Source organism: Neopsephotus bourkii, unplaced genomic scaffold (genome assembly GCF_033783945.1).
Source record: "Neopsephotus bourkii isolate Nb327-2 ecotype Australia unplaced genomic scaffold, CSIRO-AGI_Nbou_v1 NB_1765, whole genome shotgun sequence".
NCBI classification, from domain to species: Eukaryota; Metazoa; Chordata; class Aves; order Psittaciformes; family Psittacidae; genus Neopsephotus; species Neopsephotus bourkii.
Window position 1 is genome coordinate 8,261,613 of NW_026902239.1, and position 24,731 is coordinate 8,286,343.

The following is a 24,731-nucleotide window of genomic DNA, read 5'->3' on the forward strand; positions in this document are numbered from 1 at the left end:
TTATAGAGATGTTCTGTGATGATTTCTAACCTCTGAAGTAGAAAAAAGAAAAAGAGAAACATGTCTTTTATACTTTAAATACTGGGTGGTGGGTTTTTTTTCTGTATTAATTCAGAAGCCTGCTCCATGACACAGCCATAGCTTGTGCATTGTAGTGATGGGTTGGTGATTTATTTTATTTACGCATTTTGTGTTCTGGAAGCATGTAATCTTGACTGGCAAAGGATATAGTTGAATATCAGAGTTCAGTTTTCACTTCCAAAAGTCACTTGCTGTGTTTAGCCTGGAATAATTTATTAAGCCTCTCCTTGTCTAACTGTGTCACCTGCAAAACTGCCCATTTCCCTCTTAGTTTGTCATGAGGCTTTATGTTATTTTAGCTGGGGGGAAAAAAAAAAAAAGTGCAAAATCTGTCTGTGGTGCTCCTGTGCCCAGTGTGGAGGATGTTTTGGCCAAGGAAGACAAAGAATGAAGGTACAGAATGGGCTCTCATTTGACTCGTTGGTCCAGCAATGGGCTGTTTGGTCAGCTGGCATCTGGAATCAGCCGCCGCATCTGGAGTCAGCCACTGCATCTGGATCTGGGACAGGGAAAGCAAGTGTCCACTTGTAGAAATTAAAGTAGCATAGGAAGTGCTCTAAGGCATTTGGTATCTGGCATTTGCTGGCAGAGGTCTTCTCCCTGAGAGACAAGTTGATTGAGGTCAACTAGATTTTATTCCTTCTATATAAAATCAATAAAAATGGGCTTTGCTTGAATGTATGAGGATTTAGACAATGTTAACAGTTTCTTCTTTTATTTTGTTAGATGTACCTTTTGTCTAGAAATGTACAAGATAGTCTTTATCCTAACAAATGAAATTAGTTCTGTTATAGCATGAAAGCAGACTTTCTGTTGTTAGAAAAGCAGGGAAAATTGATGTATTTATCCAATAAATGAAGTTTTCTAATTTTTTCCTAGTATAATAGAGCAATAAAATGGTGTTTAAAACACCGTTTCTCTGGAAAAAAAAAATGAGGTAACAATATCAAACTTCATAATTCTCTCTTTTTAAATGCAGCATATTGTCCTGCTGTGAAGCTTAGGCCGTTTGATAGAGAATACCATCTTTATGGCTTGAAACATAAACTTGGTCTATAGCTATATATATATAAAATTATAATATATATATATGTATATAAAGACCTATATAGATTTCATATTTTAAGGTTAATTTTACTTTTTATGTGCTTTTAGGATTGGAAGCCCCAGATTTTTCCTTCCTTTCTTTCATTTCCTTCTTTTTTTTTATTTCCTTTCCTTCTTTTCTTTTTCTCTTCCCTTCCCTTCTTTTCTTTTTCCCTCCCCTCCCCTCCCCTTCTTATATTTATACATGTATATATGTGTGTGTATATATACATATATAAAAATATCTTTTAAAATGCTAAATTAAAGGAAAAATCTAAAAATATATTTGTCTATTTGACATTAGGGTAAAGATTAAAGATTTATGTTTTTATAGAAGGATTTATTGCTTGCTGTTACATTTGAAAAACAATATATAGTAATATATTTTCTTGTTTGTCTGGATTATTACTAAATAAATCTTGTTAGCCAAAAAAGCATACCCATACCCTTAGGGATCAGCTACCCTGGTGTTAAAACTGTACTGAAAATTAACCATAATGACAGGTCCTATATCTCAGTGGCACTTTAAAGCTGACATCCTGCTACATAGATACAAAAGATGATAATTTTAAAAGAAATTTTTGGGCCACTGATACGAATTGCCTTTAATAAGAGCTGGCATAGTATTGCCCATTGTCAAAGAGGACCCTGGGGGATGAGTTTATTAGTGCATTTCCTTCTAAACTGAAAGTGACAGGGCATGCTTGGGGCCCTTTTGTTGCTGTTTGTAACAAATGAAAATTTCTCAGCAGAATTCTCATGCTGAAGAGTATCGATCTGTGTGTTCTCACAGCCAGAGGAGGGGGAAAAAATGATGAAACACAATTTACTTTGTCATGGCTTTAGTATTGCTTCCAGATCATTTTGAGTAATGATAAGGTCTTCAGTTTGTAGAAGCCAAACTTTATTGACAATACTGGTTATTAGAGAGAGAGGGATGAGGAGCAGGAGTTGGTGCCCTGTAACTCAAAACTTGGGTGTTCAGGTACATGGATGAGATCATTACATATTCTACATCTGTAGAGACGTGGTAGCATAGTATGGGTGTAAAGGCATTTGATACTTTTCTGGTTGGCAGTTCTTAAGTTAGTCTTGGTAATGGAAATTTATGGTGATATAATGTACAATATTATTTCATTTTGAGCTTTAACAGACAAATTGCTATTAATGCAGGTCTAAACATTGTTGCAAATGTTTATTACAAAGGGATGGTATACATTTGAAGACCCTGAAAGGGATAACTCAATTACTCTGATTAATTTCTTTAAGAAAAAATCAGACTAGAATAGAATTTGTAAATCAGTTATGGTATTTTACCAAAAGTATTTTCAGCCAATGATTTAATGTCTCGCCTTTGCTTAGAGCTGATCTTCAACTCCCAGATCAGTTGCTTCATTGTATTGACTTTTTTACATGGTTTCTATGGCATTACTGTCATTCTTGGATATGTGTAGAAGGAGCTCTCCCTTTCCTCTTCCTTTTACAGGAAGTCTGGTACTGTCATTACTGTTAGTTGACTTATCCTGAATAGGTCCATCAGTTTAATTTTCTATTTATATTTTCCCTTGGTGACCAGTAAATTGGCAATTTCTGGGAAGGTAATGTCTTGAAGTCTTCAGAGCTGTCTGCTCTGGACCTTGAGGGAGATGCTGGGATGAACAGTATCTGTGATCTGTAAGGGTGAACAAGGAGACACTGACAGTTTCTTTTTACTTGTTTCTTTATTGCTTTTGACAACAAGTGTATCATGCTCTCAAATCTTTTCTGCTCCTTTTGTTACTTAACATGGAATTGTAGAAATTAACTGCCTAAAGAAATTACCTGTGCCCTGACTTGTGTGTACTTGATATGTACACTTGTGTAGATTTTGCAAGTTACGGTACCAAACAAACTGCTCTTCAATCAGTAAGGACTTCACCCTGTAATCAGTTCTTGTACTGTGTCATTGTTCAGAGCTCTTAAAAAAGCCTACTGGAATATTTGTCTGAAATTGGCAATATTTATCAGAGAAGTGATCTTGTGCATCAAGAAACAAGGTAGTTTTTATCACAGCAGTTGTGATCAACTTGGTTGACCTGGTATGTTAAAAGTATTTGTCAGGAGAAGATGAAGCTGAAGTTGCATTCTTATGTGGTAGCATACTTCTTAAATTAATCCAAAACTTCTTAAATTAATCCAAATTCAGTTTATACCTGTTTGAAATGTCTTATACTCAGGTTGCTCTGCAGGAATAAAATTACTGCTTTCTTTGGTTGCAGTGTACCTGGAAGACCCATGTGACTGATAAATTTGCCTTTTTCTTTTCATGAAACAGCAGTTTGTTGCTCTGATTGTCAAGAAAACCCACTCTGTCAAATGGTAGAATAAAGGATATCCTTGATGTAAAGTGTTTGTATGCTTTCCCAAGTTTGTTTTGCTTTAAAGTAGCTACACGTTGTCAGCAGAGTAACAAAACACAGTAGTATGCTATTAAAGACTTGCAAAATCAGCAGGAAGTGTGGTGTGTGCTATGTTAGAACAGAATCATAGAATAGTTAGGGTTGGAAAGGACCTTAAGATCACCAAGTTCCGACCCCCTGCCATGGGCAGTGTTTCACTACTGTCTGACCAGTCCCAGCTCTCTCAGTCTTTCTTTGCTCAAGGAAGAAATTCTCCAGTTCCTTCTTCATCTTTGGATGCCCCTCCGTTGGACCCTGTCCAGTATGTCCATGTCTCTCTTGTGACCAAGGAACTCAGCACTGGACCCAGCAGTGCTGGGTAGAACAATCATCTCGTTCAACCAGCTGGCAGTACTTTCTCTAATGCAGCCCAGGATGCCATTAGTGGGTTTTACTTGTTTGTTTTGATTTTGGGGTTTTTGGTTGGTTGGGTTTTTTGGTTGTGTTTTGTTGTGTTTTTTTTTTTTTTTTTTTTTTGTTGTTGTCATCGTTGTTATTGTTTTGTTGGGGTTTTTTGTCACAGGGGCACGTTGCTGGCTCATGTTCAACTTGGTGTCTACTAGGACACCTAAGTCCTTTTGTGGTAGCTGCGTTCCAAGTGGGTGGCTCCTGAAATATACTGATGCCTGGGGCAGCATAAGAGGTGCAGGACTTTGCAGTTGCTGAACTTTGAGGCTCTTGTCAGTCCATTTGTCTAGCCTGCTGAGATCCATCTGGATGGCAGCATGCACTCTGGCATTATCAGCCACTCCTCCCAGTTTGATGTCATCAGCAAAGTTGCTGAGGGTCCTCTTTGTACCATTATCCAGATCTTTAATGGGCATGTTAACCATGAAATGCTACAATGCTTTGTAGTGGTCAGTTTGATTGTTTATTTTTTTCCAAGGGAGGGGCAAGGTGCTTTCATTTTGAAGTCTTTTCATGTGTATATGTTTGGGTTTTTGACTGAAAGTAAAACCTTCAGTTATTGACAGATCAGTCTCCTGTTTGTTGTGATGGACTGTTTACATTGCAGTGTTGGCTTAGTTTGAATGGAGAGCATTTCTACCTCCTTATAATCCTCTTGAAGTCTTTTTAACATGAACTGTTGTTTTGTTGTAGTTCTGTGATTTGTACTTCAGAAAGATCTGTAGCATCTAAGGTAAAACACACGTTTTACCTTTATCTCATAAGACATGCGTTTTGTACTGCTTCATATAGCCTAAAATAATATTCTCATTAGGAGAAGCTATCCTTTTCAGTGCTGAGGTGCATCTTCTTGCTGCATTCCCTGAACTTTATAGTGGCTGATCTGGGTCAGAGCAAAAGCCAAACTCTTGTAGCCCCATGTCCTGTCTATGGCTAGGCTCAGAAGCTGATATTTGGGGCAGAGTATCAGAGAAGAGCAGATGTAGAGGTGTCCTGTGTTGGCATAGGATTTTAACTTCCATGGAATCTGTGATTCAGGTGTCTGTTAAGTACGGGGCAATACAGTCTCAGCTTGGATATTAGTGTTACTCCTTAGTTTTTCCATCAGGAAGAAAATGTATGAGTGTAGAACAGAGGGGCAAAGTACAGTCAGGGAGAGGATACTGGTCATCTTAACTTGTTTCTTATCAAAAGTATGCTATTTGTTCTACACAGGAAACCACAGAGCCTGTCAAAAGAGTTTATCAGGTAGTAACGATATACAAAATTAATGGCTACATCAAAGAAGGCACTGTGCGAGCTGATTGTGCTGGTATAAGGCATTTTTTAAATCTTTATTCTTATGAGATCTGCTCTTAACCAAACTCAATTCTGTTATTCACTGGTAAGAATGGATAGCGGGTAACTTCTTGTATCAAAGCATAGATTTATAACCTCAATAGAGTTTTGTGTAACTGTTAAATATCTTTATATAAGGATCATAGCTTAAAAATAACCTATTAAAAAGTAACCATGCAGGAAAAAAACAGATTCACAATTAACTAATTAATTCAGTGCCAGTTACATCATCTATTTGCCATTTTCTTTGCCTGCTGTATACTTTTCCCTGACATCTGTGGTGGATGCTGATGCTCTGGTACTTTCAGTTAGCAAGTCCAAGCAGCCAACAGTTCCTGTTGTGTTTTATGAAAGGGTTCATCGCACCTGTATAAGAGCACACAGGACAGCAAACCCTGTGGAAGTCCTCTTAAGTTCTCTAAGGAATCGCTGTGTTTAGTGTTCAGCTAAAGCGATGCTGATGGGGCAGCTGTTGGCAGGAAGGGAGGCTTTGCTCCTCTCCCTTGCTCCTAGCTTCACACTATTTCTCTTTTGTCTGTAGGGCTCTGTCACTTCCATGGGCTGGTTCAACAAACAAAATGTGCATCGAGCTGCTCCATCTCAGCCTTGCTGGGACACTTTTGCCTTACTGGGGACTGGAATCAGCTCATCAGAGCTGGCTGAAAGGCTGGGAGCCTGGAGCTCAGTGGAGGGCAGGAAAAGGGCCCTCCCCTACTTGAACAGCAATGGGCTGCTGCTTGTTCTTGTTAGGTCTTGTGGAGACCTCATAATGATTTGGCAGTAAAATAGGGTCAGTAAAAATCAGTGGAAGACCATAATGGGAATTAGTGACCTGTAATGAACTTGACCAGGCTGCTCACGGTTGCAGAGGAGTTACCTCTGTGCCAGACAGTATAATCCTGGCTTTAGGTAATGGTCCTCTGGGGTCTTCTGCCTCTGTGGCAAACCAGGTATTATTGGCTCACTTACAGCCAGCATAAGCTGGATATCACCTGCTCTGCCAAAGCCAAGATATGATGCAGCTTCATTCAGCCCAGTTCAAAATTGTGTTGCCAGTGATACCGCAGATGTGGCATTAATAACTGATTGCATAATAATAACTGAGCATGGTCTTGCCTTTTAGGTGTTGTCACATACCTCTCTCATTTTCTCATGTGGCTCCATATTGGGAAAGTAGATAGGTGAATCCAAACAGCAAATATAGCATTTGGGATATTAAAATGTAATAACAATAGTGGGATTCCTGTTTGCCTTTAGACTTGATGGGAGGCAGTGCAAAGATAAGAAAGAGGCAAAGAAAAAGCTCTTGGCAGGTTTCACTTCAGGGAGGAAATAAGGGGTTTCATTGTTTCCTATATGTGCATTTTATCCAAGTACAATGCCGTGAAGATCATCTGCAGAGATACAATTTTTCTCATTTAAGAGATTTGCCCAACCTGCCCACCACATTAGTTCTGTATTTCCTTGGATAAGTATCTGGTCTGTCTCTACATTTATTTAAATCAAATGCTATATTTGAATACTGCAGCTCAGGATGGTCTATCTCAGTTTAAATGCCATTGACATTAGTGTGGAGGTTAAGAAAATATTTACTTAAGGGTATACAAAGTTCCCTTACCTGCCATCATTTTCCAGTTTGGGGGACAGGAAAACCTCTCTAGGTTTGATGTTTCTGTGTATTGTACAGGGTTGTTAAAAAGTGTGCCGATGAGTAGATGCATGGTAATGATGAGAAGAAGTGCATTTGGAATTCAACATAGAAGGCAGAAAATGCAGGATGTCAGAGAAGCCATATATTAAAGGGAATTTGAATTGGAAACTGAATCCCAACCTGCCACTGGGGGCATTTTGATCATTTTGATTTATTAAACTTTTATAACAGCATTCAGATGAAGCTGAATTAAAACGCTTAGTCTTGGCTCGTTTATGGTACACAACTCATCATGCTGGTGAAGTCGTGCCTTGATCAGTGTAGAGTTAATCTAAGTTCTTTTTTGAATGCAGGTGCTCCTGTGTGCTTTAGTATGTATTTAAAGACCTAATAGTGTTCTAATACTGAATCACTTAACAAAAGTACAAAGTGAAGCCACCCCTGAGATTAATTTTCAGCTGCATTTGAGTGAATCTTGCTATTAAATTGTAGATGAACTGCAGGAACACAACCTGCATATATATTCCTATACCAATTTTATATATTGATAAATATATATGCACTATAAAATAGCTACCAATGAAAATATAGCAGTATTTCCTTAGAAATGGGTCATATTCCTAAAGGCATAAGACACTTGCATTGTAGTATTGTCCCGACCGTCTTCCAGTTTCAGCAGCTGTACATAGTTTTACTGAGCCATCTTTACAATAAAAAGAAATCAATTACTATTAGAGTGGTACTGCAGGTTAAAGGCATTGCAGGTTCACACTCAGTTTTGCAGCAGGGAGATGATACTTACCTGCAAATGGGGAATGATGCAAAAGATGGATGAGACAGAGTTCAAGGAGCAGTAATGTGAGGGTCCAGCACTATCATTCCAAGCTGTCTTGGAGACATGATGGATGGTTCAGTGGCAAGAAGCAATAATACCAGATGATGAGAGATTCATCTCCAGATCTTAAGCCCACAGCATGCTCCCTACCTGTTGGTGTTCGACTGGCATAATGATTCCTGATGTGTTATGAAGAGCTAAATTACTGTACTTAAGTAACTAAACTGGTATGTTGAATTTAGTAACCCAGATTTTTTGGCAGCTGCTAGAAGAGCAAGTGGCATATCAAATGCTCCTGCACATTGTAAATTTAATTACCTCATATTTATGCGTAGTACTTGTTGACAGGATATCTTGTAAGCTATGCTAATATGGTAGGTAATTTGTTACCTCCAGAAATCACTTTCCATGTGCCTTCTGATCATTATCATGAAACGTGATAAATGATCTAGCCCATGAGGTGTAAATGAAAATGAAATGGATAATTGGATTCTATGTCTAAATTGTGGCTGGAATAGTTGTTGCAATTATAATGGAATTTATCTCATAAAAGTATGCTTTGTAATGTACTAGTGACCTTTAATCGTCTTGGTTGGGGAGTTATTTTAGGATAATTTGAAAGAGATTGCTTAAAGTTAGAATAGTTTGGATAGAATTTTCTTTTTCTTTCTTAAAGAGTTTGAAATATTTACTTATTTAATAATTCATGTTGAAGGATTACCCTGCAATTTTAACTGCTGAAAAAAGTATCTTTTCAGAATTATATAAAAAAGAGTGAGAAACATATCACCCTCTCCTGAAGAAAAGGGGAGCTTAGCTACATGCAGAAGGGAAGATTTCTTCCTGCTGAGTTGCAGTGTTGAATTTGGATGTGCTGGTCTGCTAGAGAGCTTGTCATTGAAACTGATATGGAACTGCAAACTAGCATGTCTTAGAGAAGATTTAAGGAGTGTTACAGGAAAATCAGTGTTTCTCTCTCCTGCTCCCCAGGTATGTGCATGTTGCTAATGGCAGAGTCTGTGTCCTACCTCTTCTGAGAGGAAGGATGACACTGTGGTGTTGGACTGAAGTTTGAATTTTCAACTCTTCCTAAACTTGTGTTATTTTTTTAATTTATTTTATTTATTTTTTTTAAATGCTCTGTGTCAAGGCCCTCATTTGTAGCATTGGATGTAGTTACTGGATGTAATTATTTTCTTAGTCATTAACTCTTAAATCTTGTAGCAGATCTTGTACTGTCAAACATTTTGAGTTTACCATTCCAGCTGATAGCTATACATGGTAATAAGTGTGATTTTTCACTTTCTGGATTCTTTACTAGTAAATGAAAGGAATTTTCCACCCATGAGTTTGTTGACTAAACAGAGACAAAAGTCAGTGAACTGTGTTAGGAAAAAGCGAAAATAGCTTCTTAGGAATCAAGAATTACCTAGAATTGACTTATTCAAAACCTTACAGTCTAATAAAGAGGATTAGTAAGGATGGTGGGGAAAATTTCTTAACAGTCAACTTACATGCATTACCTTTACCCTCCAAGAAAGGAGGATTTGAGCACAAAGTACGTTCTTAACCAATGCGATCTGAAAGGCTTAGATATTGCATGGTGTTGGTTTAAGGCTTGTAAAGTAAGGTCAGCATCTGACGAGGAGTTCTGGCATTACTAAGAATGATAGTCTTGACTTTGTATGAATTACTTCATTTGAATAAATAGTAGTAAAAATGCTTTGATCAAATTAGAGGTTTTGTTTAGATTTACCCACAAATAAATAGATTATAGCTTAACTGAATTCAAGCTCCATTTGAAATTGCCAAGCATCTTAGGATAATTTCTGTAACCTGGTGGAAAGTCTTAGTCAAATTTTCAAGCATTTGTATCATCTTTTTACTTCTTATGTCTGTTTTGCATTAGATCCCATAAGCCATATGAAACTCTACCTGTTTGTGGACACGAGGAAGAATATTAAAGTGTTAATGTCACAGGTGTTTTTTGTAAAGCTGCCTGTAGACCAGCTTACTCATTTCTTGAGAAAATCAAGATTAGTGTGATTAATGCTTTGTGGGGGATTTGTTTGTTTTGGTTTTCTGTTGGGTTTCTTGTTTGTTTGTTTGTTTGTTGGGGTTTTTTGTGTTTTTTTTTCTTTTTAAACCTGAAGTTGCAGTTCACAGTTTATGTAAAACTCTCGGTTTTATTTTTATTCTTACATTGACATCCTCATGGTATCATAAGTTGTGTTTTTTAATAACTGGAGATGTGAAGGCTACTGCTTCTGAAGGGAGATATGCATAAACCAAATGTTTTCCTTTGGCTTAAAAACTGAGATTGTAGTCTCATGATTTTTAATGCTTTGTTCTTCACTCTGACTTTGAAATGTGTTGACAGCAGTTGAAAATGTCTTGACTAATGATTTGTTCTTTGACTTTTCACTTGTCTTGGACTGGGTGGATTGCATGTTCTAGAGGAAAACAAAAGATACAGTCAGTGTGATCAATTGTGATCTATGGGTTGCATTGCCTGCCGTGTGAATATTTTCCTCTTCTCTTTCTTGGGGATATAAAGGAGCAGCTGTCCAGCAGTCTGTGAAGCAGCACTGCTTTGTGTTGTGCTTTGTACCACTTCCAGGGTACAGTTTTAGGGTGGGTCTTGGTTGTTTTTTGTTAATATGTGGGGTTGTGGCACAGTTTCTTCCTTTGGACATACGCAGCATAGCTCTTGGTCAGCTCAGGGGACTGAAGAGAAGAGATCTCTCATGTTCCTGTAGCTGAAAACTTGTGTCATCTTACAGTATAAGTTTCCCCGTTGAAAGCCAGCCAGAAACATCCTTTAGTTTCGGTGTCTTTTTGCCTCTTTCTAGTCTAGTCTGCTCCGGCCACATGGCAAGGGGAAATACATGAGTTCAGAATACAGGCAAAAGTAAAATAGCATCTCTTGCAGATCACCCCCCAGATGCCCTCAATTAGTCTAAGGTTGATCTGCAGACCAGAAGTTGCCCTCGGACCAAGTTCTGTTCTCTGCGGTGTCTGAAGACAAAAAGAGTGAGGAAACCCAGCACAGTTTTTCCAAGTATAATAATGGCGGAAGCAACAACTCTTGCTCAGCTCTTGAATAAGTTAAAGCAGCTTAGGTGAAATCAATGGAGCTTAGCATTTTCATACTGGATAAGCCAGAGTCCTTTTCTGTGATGTTTATCCTCCATTTTGCTTTTACTTATGTGAGACATGGCATATGTTCAAAGAAGTTGGTGAAGTAGACAACTCTGGGGGAAAAAACCCATGCTTCAAACTTGGTATCAGTGTTTCTGCAAAGATGCTTCTCTTCCTGCTGTTCCAGGAACAGCTTTAGTCTGGTACTTGAAGCAAGGGACTCAAATCTTACTCCTGTGATGACTCTGCCAACTCATTGCTACCCGCAGAGTCCCGCTTGTCGTCCTCTCAAACCAAGCTTCCACCCAAGAAAGTGCAACTGAATCAGCTTTGCTGCTAATTTTTGGTTGGCATCATATTAATTCAGCATCTCATTTCTAGTTCTGCAGGGGAGGGACTTGCCTCACGAGTTTTCTCATGCCTCTTCACTCCTTGTGTTGGCTCTCCTTCAGCAAGTTAACAGTGATGTAACGTATGTTCATGGGTTGCCATTAATACCCTTCTCTGCTAGTTCTCACAAGTATGGCATGCTTTAGTCCTCACTTCTGCCACTGCCTCTTTTTATATTTTTTCCAGTTTTGCACCAATAGACCTTCTGTTGGACTTTGTGCAATGTGATTCAACTCCTCCATCTTTTTGTGCCCTACCTGCTGGTTGCTAGAAAATGCTGTCAGATTGAATGCACCAGTAAATGGCAAAGAGGTTATTGAAAGGTGGTTAAAATGTCTCTTTTACTAGAAAGAGTAACTCTTTCTACAAGGCTTTGTAAAAGCAATATAGTTGAATACTTCAGGAAAAAGATTGGACCATGTCAACTTTCTGGCTGGCTGCAGGCATGTTGAACATATATTTTGACTTTAGGCTTACAGACTTCTTTCCTGAGATTTGCCTTTGTTTTATGTGAGAACCTGCCTCCACCTTTTCATTTTTCTCTTTTTGCTGCTTAAGTTCTTTCACTTCTGCCATTTATTAATGCTGTTCAGGAATCTGTTTGACCTTCCTCTTGCATTTTTCATTCAACATGGCTGCCTAAAGAAATATTTAATGAGTTTTAATTTTCCTGGGAACACCTCCAGTACTTGACCTCTAAGTATGTGGACTTTGCAACAGAAGGAATTGTGCCGGAGTGACATCTCTTTTCCCTCCAAGTTACACTTGTTATCAGTGACATTTTCACAATTAGAAACCAAGTGATCCTCCTGATTTACTTTGAGTTGTTTCAGGAGCAGCTTTAGCCTATTCTTTGAATAATGTGAAAGGTTAAAGTATTGGTTGAGAAAGCATACAGATTGGCTTTTTTTTCAGGCCACACCAAGCGGCTGATTCAAGTTCACCAAGCAACTTTCTTTAGCTGCGGACAGATAAGTGCAGTTTAATTCATGTTTTGTTTTGACCAAATTTTGTCATCCTTTATGTATAAACAAACCCCAAAATAGGGATTTAATCATACGTCAGTGCTTCCAGGCTGGGACAAATAATTTGTTAAAAATATGCAACGAAAGGAGGAGAGTATTCTTGCTTTGAAGCTGAGTGTTTTGTAGAGCTGTTATTGCTTACATATGGAAAAAATAAAAGAAAGGAGGTGAGGTGGGGAGGACAGGGGGAAGTGTGTGCCAAACAGTAGATGGTATGCACAGACTGTCACCTTATTAAGGAGACTGTCCCCTAAGACATTTGCACCATTAGGACTTCTGATAATTAAGATAAACTATGTTTCAGCAAGAAGACAGCCTTCTGGCCAACTGACTAAGCAGATGCCAAGTGGAAGCAAATGAAACTAACTTGAGCTCTCAGGCAATTAACAGATATTAATGGACCAGGTACCTACAGTCTGTTTCCTGTGAGTGTCAGTTCAGTGTCCTTGCACTTTTTGCACTTCCAGTTCTGCAACTGACTTCCAGGGGTTTGCCACCTGAGGTTTCCATATTGAAATTTGCTGGGATTTATCACCTGCTCAGCAGAACTCACAGGATTCCTGTGGGGGATTAAAAAACTCACAGGATTCTGGAATTTTAAACAATTGAGAGGGAGTCATTGAAGAGATCATTTGATGACAAGAATCCTGTTTTGACTCTCAGGATCTGGGTACAGAGGAGATCTTCCAAAGGGTCTTTGTCTCAGTAAGGAGCTGAAACCAAAGGTCATTGTTTGATCTGGTTTCAACCCAATTCCTGAAAGATGCATGTCCACGCTGCCGTAATTAATGAAGCTTCCTAATCTGTGATGGAATTTTTTTCATCATCTGTTTTTGACTGATTCTGTGCCTCGTGAACAGGTTCATACATGAATCGTTTGTTTGTTTGTTTGACCCCTTCTGAAGTGTATATGTAGGGCTTTTTCAAGGGCTGTATATGTGGAACAGTGTCCGATGATACAGCAGGTGCACCAAAAGGTGTGGCTCTATTTCTCTTTTCCTTCTCGCACTCCCAACAGTGTGCTATTCCTGCTACTTTTCTACCAGAACTGTACTTGCCCCGCTCTGCAGTGAGCTGACTAATAGCTAAACTGACAAAAAATAGACACTGTAGAAAGAAGTGGGTATTTTTATGTCATGGTAGCTTTCTAATACTAGAACCAGTGGTCTGGAAAAGATGGAAAGACCAGAGTATAGGTGGTAGTTCACTCTCCACGGTGATTTGGTTATTTTAGGTTGGCTTAGCTATAATGTGAAACAGCATCTTCAGTCTGTTTTGAAAGTGCATTACACTGTACTGCAAAAATCTTTGTGCCTACAGGGAAATGTGGTGTGGAATGGTTCCTGAGATAAACACCCGTTGTCTTGGGATTTTTTCTGTAGCAGCTTCCTTGTATGAACATGCCCTTAGAGGAGTTGATGTAACAGGAGGGGGCTGACAGGAGATACTAGTACGTTCCCTCAAGCCCACATTATCTTGTCATAGTAGAGGAGATAACTAGATACCAGAATGATGTGTCTTAATGTAATAGCACTGAATAGAAAAAACTGCAGTAAACCTCATCTTAGGGTTGTTAAGAAAAAGAACAATTGGACTTGGCATGGAAAAGGAGAAAATCTACCAAAAAGAAGAGGAAGTAAAAAAGGAAAAGGAAGGTGATGGAAAGTAAGCAAAATGTCTCAATGTCCAATTCAGGTTATGCATACTAATAATAACATCCAAAAACATAAACACAATAACACTTGGAGTGGCTTTTCTATGGTATCCTAATGAAGTACACTAGTACTATTTGTATATAATTAAAGTGTGGAAAAACAAACACCTGTGTAGTTGTTGTACCAGTAGTAGTTAAATCAGTAATAAGATAAACAACTGTACACCCATCATTGCACTACTGTAAAGTGTATTTGAATTTTTTTACCTACAATAAAGTCTTAAAAAGGAAAAAAAAAAAAAAAGGAAAAAAACCCTCACAAAACTAGGGAAAAAATGCACTCTTGTCCAATGATTTGTTGAGTTTAAATGAAAAATATACTTCTACTGAAGAAAAAGTGGCTGATTCCAATATTAGAAGTGATTCATGTTTCTCAAAAAGACATTTAAAAGGAGAAAGGCAACCAGAGAGCACTGTTAGGTGTTACTAATTCAGAGAAGAAAGAGTAAAATACAAAGGCAAAAGTAGTATACTGAAGAGCGAAGCATTATGAACCTGGATGAGGAAAGTGCTGCTAAAGACACTTAGATGGAATGTCAAGTGGGTTGTTTTGATATTTTTTATAAACAGTTAATATATGGTGTAAATGACATAGGGCATGAAAAAAAGCACTTACATAATAACTTGAGAAAATTTAGACAACGTATAAAAGGGAAAATATCTAGGTCATTTTAGTGTTTTCAAAGGGTATGTTGAGCTTCAGCAATATTACTGGCCCCCTTCCATTTCCTCTTTTTTCTTTTATATATTGTAGAGAAAGAAATGATAAATAATTCAGGCTAAAGAAAGTATAAACACCACAGGGTTAGAATACTTACCAGTGGGGGAACTGTTTATACTGATTGTGAAACAAAGGCAGGCAGCAGGGCATAACATTTTGGCTTGACAGGAAAGGCTGCATAGACAAGTGGTAATTTGTCGGAGTGGGAGTTGGGCCCGGAGTAATGACGCAACCTCAATATGAGTATGATTGTTCTCCTTTATTGTTTGCATACACAGTGTTTATATAGGATTCTAAATAAGCCACGCTCCTAAAGCAAAGCTATCATTGGTCCCCAACAACTGTTCACGCGCCTGTCTATACATTGCTATTGGCTAAGCTAAGTTTTACACGCATATCTCTGCAACAGCAGGGTGCATGCCTTGTGATAAGCGGCGCATTCCTTGTGGCCAGCAAGCTCCTGTTTCAGCGTTCTGCTTACATTTGTTCGACTCCAGGCCTCCTCGGCTCAGCTGAGTCAGAAAGAGTTCAAGGCTGTCTCACTCGGCTCTAATCCTGGGTTGTGCAGGCCCTCGTGAGAATAACCATTGCTCCACAGTAATTTTATCTTCTTTTAAGGTATTTAACAGTTGTAAGCCCCAGCAATACTCATGGATTGGCATGCGGTAAGAGGAGGAGTTAAGAGTTCCAACATGCTATTTTACTTGCTGACTTTGTTTATCTTCACTCTTTATTTTCCCTTGTACATTAAAGGAGCAATGGGATGGGAGAAAGTTTTTCATAAGATATTATGTATGTGGGATGACTTAGTGCAGGTACAACATAATTATGCTGCTCATACTACATCTGTATTATGTTAAGTAACAGAAAATCTCTTTTTTTTTTTCAGTTGTTTAGCTTATACTAATTTAGCTCACTGCAGAGTAGTTTTTATTTTAAAACCAAGTGCTTTTTGTTCAAGCATGAGAAAAAAAGAAACTTGATCATTCATTGTAAAATGAGAAGGGAGTGTGGCCATGCAGCCTTTCATACCCTGAAAGGGGAGGTGAGTTGGGAGTATTTGTGGTTTTATGTAGAGGGCACTCACCAAGGTGGATTGAAGCCTGTGTTTGTCTCTTCATCCAACATTCAGTCAATAATATTACAGCTGCTAGGTGTTTCTTTTTTCCTCTGGAAAACATGATAAGCAACTCTTCTAAGAATCCCTGAACCTGTAGAGTACGGAGATGTACTGGGAAATGGGAAGTGTCTGATCAAATCATTGTCCCAGTTCAGTCAGATAAGTATGGTTTTGGAATGTCCTTATGCTGAGAGATTGACTAAATCAGAATAAGCCACTTCTCTATAGACACAGTCCTGAAATATGCTCTCAGTGCCCCACGTTACTATCTAATGCTCACATGCAAGGAGGCTGAAAAGCCAAAGCATAATTTTGGAAATGCTACTGTAAATGTTTTTTTATTGCAGCTATTCACTGAATTAGGATTAATTGTTCAAATTTTTTATCTTAACCCCTTCAACTTGTATTGAGTGTTTTGCTCCATGCACACCGCCGCCTTCTCCTCCTTCACAAAACCCCAATCCCAACCTAGCTGATTTCCCGCTCTAGAAGAATGAAGACTTTCCTTTATGTGGAGTTGCTCTGTTTTCAATTTCTAAGCCTCTTCACTGAGGAAGGTATAAAATATGTGTGTGAGAGATTGATTTGTGGTACCTCTATATTCTCGGCTTCAACTGAAGTTAACAATAAAATGGGTTTCCTGCACTTGTGTGGCCCTGAGAAAAGGATCGTTTGAGGACTGGAGAAAAAGCCAGAATTAGCTTTGTGCTTGGGGGTCGCCAAGCCCCTGAATTTTCACTAGCTGGATGCAGGCACTAAGCAGAAGGATTTGTATCCAGAAACATGCTCAGAAGCTAGGAAAAGAGGCTGTGCCAGCATGTCAGTGGGGAGAGCTTAGAGATGCACATCTAGATGATCCCTGACTTCTCAGTTCAGTGGCCAAACCATTTAACTTCTTGAAGTAAAACTCCAGTGAATTTTGAAAAGAGAAACTATTTTAAATAAAAAGGGAAAGGTTTAGGGGATTCTTTTTTTTTTTTAAATGTCAGAATGCTGTGTTGTGTCTTCTTATGCTAGGGGAAAAGGTATGTGTACCTATTTTGAATGTTCCTATAAGCCCAGTTTGTCTTTCCCATTATAGGGTGGGTAAGGAAGGTGAATGATAGGCAATAGCTTTCTTAAAAGCAGGCAAGATAATTATTTGGATCCAGAGGTAGAAACCTAAATAGAGTTCAGTGGGGCAGATTTACCAGCCCTCTGATTGAGCTGACAGAACTGTTCATGTTTTTTTTTTTTTTGTGAAATCACATTTATCAAAAGAGTAGCAAGTCCCACAAGGGTGGTTTCCTGGTGCTTGCAATTATTTAAAAGCAAACAAACAAACAAGTCCTTCAAAGAATGCTCACACCTCAGAAGTTTGAGGCAGAACTTTGGAATCTGTCAGGAAGTGTCATGATTTCACTTCTCTTCATGAAAAGTGATATTTAAAACTCCTGAAAAAGTGCTACTAGCTTTATGTATTGATGCCAACAGAACTTGCTGATAAAATTGTGCAACATTTTTTCCCCATGGTTGCATGCTTTTGTTACCAATGCTTATGTAAAATCTAAGGGTTTCTTAAGGCACTATTACTATTTGTTTAACTGGTAATATCGTGACAATTTGATTTTTTTTTGTCAACCAGTACTATTGTAATGTGCTCTTAACAGCTTGGTTCAACATGCAGAACGAGGAAACACAGCCTTAGAGAAAACGCCTATGTGCACAGGCAATCTGAATTTAATAAATAACATAGTTTATTTGTGTAATCTTTGAAGGTAGCGATCTCCATAATGGCGTATATTATTATAAACTATATTATAAACTATATTATTAGCAGTGGATCTTTTATTTGGAAAGGAAAGCTGTACCATCCAATTTCTGCCCTACTAGTTTCTTCTGACCTCATTATTTGTGTAGCACTATTGATTTTGTTTGCCTTTCTTACATGAATACACAACACTAGTTACTAAACTTTCAGTGTGCTAGTTCAGCCTGAAAGATGTTATTAGCATCATTTTCAAGAATTAAAACATGCAGTAGTAGAATAAGAAGCTGAACATTTTCAGTTTTTTTCATCAAAAAAATAATAAGATAACAGTGATTAAAATAAGGTAGCAGAAAGAATGATTTTTTTTCTTTTGACTATTGTAGAAACAAATTTCATTTTCGGTATAAAGCTGTGATAAGGTGGGAATCAGCTCAGTTGCCTGAGTTAGGGCAGCGTATTAAAATTATCATTTATTTTACCCCATAATTGGTAGTCCTCTCTTCAGTTTAGCCATTCAATGTCAAAGTTCCGGAACTTAAGTAGAGAGAAATTAACAGAATACAAGAGCGCAACAAGGGACAGGCACACGTGTTCCAACAAAGGAGCCAGCTAAATCAGGATTCTTAAGCAGCGGCCAGTGGAGGACTTCTTGGGAGGGGAAATTGCTTAACAAGCATATGTGACATTTCCCCTCACCCTCTCAGCATCTGATTCCTTTCAACGGTGGTGCTGATCCTGGTGGTTGTCTGATCAATGTAGGGTAACCTTCATTTGCCCACAACATCATTTGGCAATGACACTTCTACCTTTTTTTGTCATGAAGACCCCTTTCTTTCTGTCAGTCTGTCTGTCTTAGCCTGCCTTCTGCTAGCTTCACTTGATGACCTACGGTTGCTATTTTGAAAAAGGCGAAGATTAATGAATCCTAACATATTTCTGGTGTGTGATTTTTAAACAGCTCTGTCACAATATTGCCCCTAGATCATCTCTTTTCCAACATGAAGATCCCTTCCCTACTCAAGCTGTTTCCCATATCAGGATATTCCCTGATTTCAGTCACCAGTGTTGCCCTTTACTGAAACCTAGTCGTAAATAGGCAGATGTCTTGACATAAACAGGCAGATCTGGAGGGTTGTTAGGGGTGGTACTCTTTAGGTGACAAGCACAGTATTTAACAACAGTGTTGCCCTATCCTCCCACCCAGTGCTGACTGGATTTCAAAGGCAAGCCTCCTCAGTGATCTGCCATCCTGTTGTCCATCTGTTGTGAGGGAACATTTCTACAAACCTGAGTGGAAGAGCTTCTGACTCTCAGATGAGTGGTATAGATATGGTATGCAACTGTATCTTAAGGTATGGTTAGCTCTTAATTGCTAATGACTGAGCATCAAGCACTGTGGATTAGTTGTGCTGTAGATCTACAGACACTTGAGCTGGCTTTGATTGATTGTTGAGTTAGGTTGCACTTGAATGGGTCTGTTTCTCTTGAGACAAGAAGGCTTCCTAGTCAAATTTTTCTCAGTTTAAGCAGTCACACTAATCGCATAAATATTACTACAGAAAAGCAAACGTTTGTCAATAGAAATAAGATGCAAAATTTAGAGTCTGTCACTGTACTTAGGGAGTTGCAGTTCCAGAGCAAATGTTTGGTAGGTTTTTTTGTCATATTGATATTTCAAATCTTTGTTGCAACACAACGAAGATAGTAGGGTATTATCAACTTCTAAAAAGCTTTTATAAACTATTCCTCAGAAGGTATTTTGTAATCCAAATCATCTTATGCACATACTCTTTTCTTTTTTTTTTTTAAGCTGTCTATGCTTTTGTGCCCTGTAGTGAATTTAGAATTCAATGCTCTGAGCGTCAATTTAATTACAAGAACACCCTCTTCATAGCAACGCTGTCATACTTGAGAATATACACATTTTCAAACTCCAGCAAAACAGCTCTACCTGAAAAGTAGACTACGAAAATACCCTCGTAAAACTAGTCTAAATGCTTTTTAGGGCCAAAAGTTACCCTATTTTCCATTTGTCTAGTGTGCTGCTTTCTCACAAAGGCAGATATTCTCATTTCCCATTTTTGTTGCACCAGCTAAAAAAAAAGGCCCTTAAATCAATGTGAACTCTCAGGAGTGATGATATGAATATGATATTTTAATATAAATGAAATGGTCACCCCTCTTCACTGACTACGTAAGAATCTCATCCCCATTTGCTATTCCATTTCCACTTTACAACACTGCATTGTCGAAACTCTTAAGAAATCATTATGTTCTGTTCATTCCTTTGAAGAAATATGTAACATAATAAAACATAATAACAATATCATAATTATTACTAGCTTGGAGAAGAAGTGTGAGGATTTTTGTTCATGGTTTTGTTGTTGTTTTTTAAAGTCCTTCCAGGTTTTTCATCACTGTTAAAATCCATTCAGCAGTAAGAAAGTAGGCAGCTGCTTTGTTACCTATTCCCTTAATTTTGTAGGTATTTCTTGCCATCAGGCAAGGCGTTGTGGAAAGAATGTTGGTTCCTTTTGGCTACCCCTATCACCCCTGCCCTTTTCTGAAGGTGGTTTCATGGTAAAGCAAAACAGATGCAGTGCCCAGTCCCTGCTGAAGGGCAGTCTCAATCCTTGCCCTCCCTTTTCCTCTCTGTCAAGAACCTGGACTTATGCTTCTGCTTCTGTGCAGTGACTCCTGTCTGAAGCCACTGAGAGCCACTTCAGGGACCCATGAAGGTAGGAAACCTCCATGTACGCCCCCACCAAGATCAGTTCTAAATGAAAACTGCCTTGGATGTAGAGTAGATGCGTGCCACTGCAAGTGACACTGATAATGGGAAGTGGAGGAGCAGGGTTCTCCTTTCCGGTAGACGTTAGGTGATGCGTAATTCACATCTGTGATGTAAGACTGTGGTGCAAAAATTAACCAAGTGGGTTTCCATTTTGGTTTCTGTTTGTTCACTGCATATATTGAGAGAAGTGTTTCAGTGCCTCCCAAGATTAGCCTCTTATTTGTCATTCCAATGGGCTGCCTTCTGGCACTTTTGGCAAGAAATAGTTGGGCATGCTGTAATAAAAATGTGAAGGTATTGCTGGTGGGAACATTAAATGTGTCTTGGAAAAGGTTATGAATAGAAATAGAGAGATTTGAGCAAGGAGACAGTCCCTCAAAAAACAATTTTGCTCAGAAGTTCTGGATTCTGTTATTTTCCCCATAGACTTAAATAGTCTGAGCACACACCAAATCTCTAGATAATCATGAATGTGTAACTCATATACTAAATTGTATCCATTTTCCCTTTGATGGTGTCATGGTTTAAGCCCAGACGGCAACCCAGAACCACGCAGCCGCTCACTCACTCCCCTGTTTTCTTCCTCACCGCGCTTCTGGAGGGTGGGGATGAGAATCTAAAGATTGTGACTCCCACGGGTTGAGATAAGAACAGTCCAGTAACTAAGGTATAACACAAACCTCTACTGCTACCACCAATAATAATAATGATAAGGAAAATAACAAGGGAAGAGAATACAACTGCTCACCACCTGCCGACCAATACCCAGCCTAACCTTAGCAGTGATCAAGCCCTTCCGGGTAACTGCCCCCAGTTTACATACTGGGCATGACGTGCTGTGGTATGGAATACCTCTTTGTCTAGTTTGGGTCAGGTGTCCTGTCTCTGCTTCCTTCTGGCTTCCCCTCCTCCCTGGCAGAGCATGAGACTCAGAAAGTCCTTAGTCAGAGTAAACATTGCTGAGCAACAACTAAAAACATCAATGTTATCAGCACTGTTCTCAGGCTGAAAGTCAAAAGCACAGCACTGCACCAGCTACTGAGAAAGAGAAAAATGACTGCTGCTGCTGAACCCAGGACAGATGGTAGTATAGAAATACTGTCAGAAAGCTTTTAACTTCAATGAAATGGGATACCTGAGGAAGAACTTTGGAGAAGGAGACATTTATCCTGTTCTACAGGCGTTGCTGGATGTCCTGCCAGTCTTAAGGGTAATGTTTCAACTTCGTCTCTGTCTCCTGTGCATTTGAAAGGGCCTTGCCTTAATAATAAGTGAAAGAAATAGACACAGAAGGAGGAATTGGGGCTGCCTAGGTGAATTCCAGGGTGCTGCTGGGCAGGTAAAGCTGAGGGAGAACAGTGCAAGGTGGTGGGATAGGAGCAGCAAGTGACTTGGCATGTAGCCCTGTAGGTGTGCAAATAGCTTGCAGGTGCTTGGCTGTTAATTTTAAAACCTGCACTGGTGCTGCATGACAGTGAGCAGTTCTGGAATATTAATAGTGTCTCAGGTGCCAGGTGAGCTGGTATATTACAGAGGATGGGGAGGGCTGGGAAGGTGAGATGCGCATGACTCACCAGTTAAATGTTTCAAGTTTCTGTAATTATTATTAAATAAAACTGTAAATGCTTGGAAGCTGAAGCCATGCCAACCATTTCTCTCAGCTACAGGTATTTCAGTACCCTTCTGATGCAGCAGTGTGTACCATTGGACTTAAAGAGCATGACAGAGTTTTGAATTCAGCTTAGCCATGATACTGTCCCAACAGCCTGTGAAACATTTTTCTGTGTAACTTAAAAGGCATGCAGGAAAGCTGATGATAAAAATTTGGATTAGTCCTGGCCAGGTATAACATGACTTCCAAAGTAAGATGAGTTTTCCAGAACAGGAAGACACCCCAGCTGGAGAGTCAGTTGGTGCAAAGGAAAGTGTATATCTCCCAGGTGTCACAGCCATGTTGTCAGTTGAAGAGAGCTCCGCATTACCAAAGAAACGCAGCTGGCTGCATGCAGGTCATTCCTAGTTGTTACGGACAGCCTCATGCAGGAAAGATGGATGGTTTTCACCAAACTTCAGGAGTGCTGGGTGGGTATGTGTTGTTTTAGCTTTCATGTTTTATAGAAATGTACAGGTAGTAATGCATAAATCTGTGATTGTTTTCTTTTTTCTTTCAGTTTTTCTCCCTGGCTTCTACAGAAATGTTCTAGTTTTGTTGCAGGATATTTGAAATACTTGAGTTTGATTAGAAACTTGCCACTGTACAATTTGTCCAAGAGAAAGCTTTTGTGCTTGGTTTGTTTAGGCAGTAAACTGAGTGTGATTGTGACTACGGCATCAACAGGTACAACATCAATGCAAAACTCTTTGCAATTTTAGTTTATTGGGCCAGTTCAAACTTGAAAGGAAAAATAAATAAATCCATGTACTTGAAGCAGGAAGGAAAAGAAAATTATATTCCCATTGCGTAACTATGTAAAAAAAATCCTGGAGTCCCTAAGATAATATTTTGTCCTTTGGACACTTTTTCCTTAATCTCTAGTTTTATTTCTTTTCATCATTTACAGCATGTGGATGTACATGCAGAATGCAGTATTGTCAAATATCCTATTGCAAAGCCTTTAGACTTAAGAGTGATTCTTCCATAGGAAATACCAGTTTTTTAAGAAAGCATCCAATTTTGTTCTTAACCTGCTGGTTCCTGACAATGAAGCAGGTGAAATATTTCTTTCCAACAATAATCTCAATGTTGAGATCTCAAGGGAATTACTGATACTTGTGAATAATGAAATCATTGTGATCAGGTCTTTGCTGAGATGTTTCTATAGCTGAGTCATTATACTATTATTTTTTTTTTTTTATTTGAATGTCTTCTCATTAGAGGCACCTCTTTTTCTTACATTTATTCGTTTTTCCTGTAGGAGTGTACTGCATACATGTCTTTAACACAATGCAATCTTTTTGACAAAATATGTCATACTCTTCTAATTGATTCCCAGAGTAGCATGCCCTACCATCATTCAATAAATAGATGTGTTCTGCTCATAAATTCTGTAGAGGGATGACATGCTCCAATTTTTAGAAAGACTTTTTTTTACATGTAATTTGGGCATGAGCTTAACCTTGTTTACAGTTTCCTCTGACAATGCTGAAGTGGCACACTGTGCCTTTTATTTAAAGGAACATAATAAAATGAATGCAGTGGAGTTTCAATTCAAGGTGAATAAAATGCCACAGTGATGCATAGGATATAAAATCACTATGCAGAAGTTAGCAGTTTTCACTGTTGAAATAATTCTTATTTCAGCACTTCAAGTGGTCAGTGACTGCAGTGTCACTTACGTATGTTTTAGCTGCATGAGCTTGCAGACTGTACTTACCACACAAACTTAATATATTAGGCAGGTGCTCAAAGACAAATCAGTAGTTTGAGGTGAGCTTGTGACATAGGATCTCTGTTTGCAGACTCAGAATTAGAAGTGATATTATGGTGAAATATGTCAGTATGCTACCTAAGCCAACGTTGTGAGCTCACTGTTCAAATTGGTGTTTCTCTTTGTTGCTGTTTTTTTTCTCCAGTAACTGATTCTTTAGGTAATAACCCGAATCTCCCTATGTTACATATATTTATTTTGAATGTTTGTTTAAAATGCATTCTTTCAGGTTTTTTATTCCAAGTAATAAAAGGCAATGAAAATGGTCTTGCAGAACCTCTGAAGTGAATTGGATGATTCACTTTATATGACCTGGTCACTAAGCTATTGCTTAGAATGTGTTCTTTTGTTCCAGACAACTGACTCTCTTAATTAAAATGTAACATTTTTCTAGGTATTGTGTCTCAACTTGGGGACTAGCAACTAGTGTCAGATACTGAGCAGTTTTTTAAAGTCACAGAGAGAATGTTTTTGGAGTCACAGGAATTAGGTCTGCACAAGTATCATTAAAAAGAAAAAGAAAATAAAAAAAGCTGTAGAAAAAGTTTTGTGGCAGAATACTAGATCACAAGCTGTGCGAGTTTCTCCAAGCAACCACTATTACTTATGATCACGGGATGGCAGCTGAGATAAGTCTGAACTAGCTTTTCATTGTTTTTGAAAAAACTGTAAAGGGAGGCTCATGGCTATTTGGAACCCTTAACTAAAACCTACCGATTTCCTACATGGTTTTCTATGTGTGAAATCATTACATGGTGTAATATGTTCAAGTCAGTTATTTGCTGACAAGGATTTTGCTGCCTTATCTTCA

General features: G+C 38.6%; 1 protein-coding gene across 10 annotated transcripts in view; it reads left to right on the forward strand.

Annotated features, from left to right (window-relative positions):
• PTPRK (protein tyrosine phosphatase receptor type K) overlaps nucleotides 1–24,731 on the forward strand; it is a 408,592-nt gene that overhangs the window by 209,082 nt on the left and 174,779 nt on the right. The window lies entirely within an intron of this gene.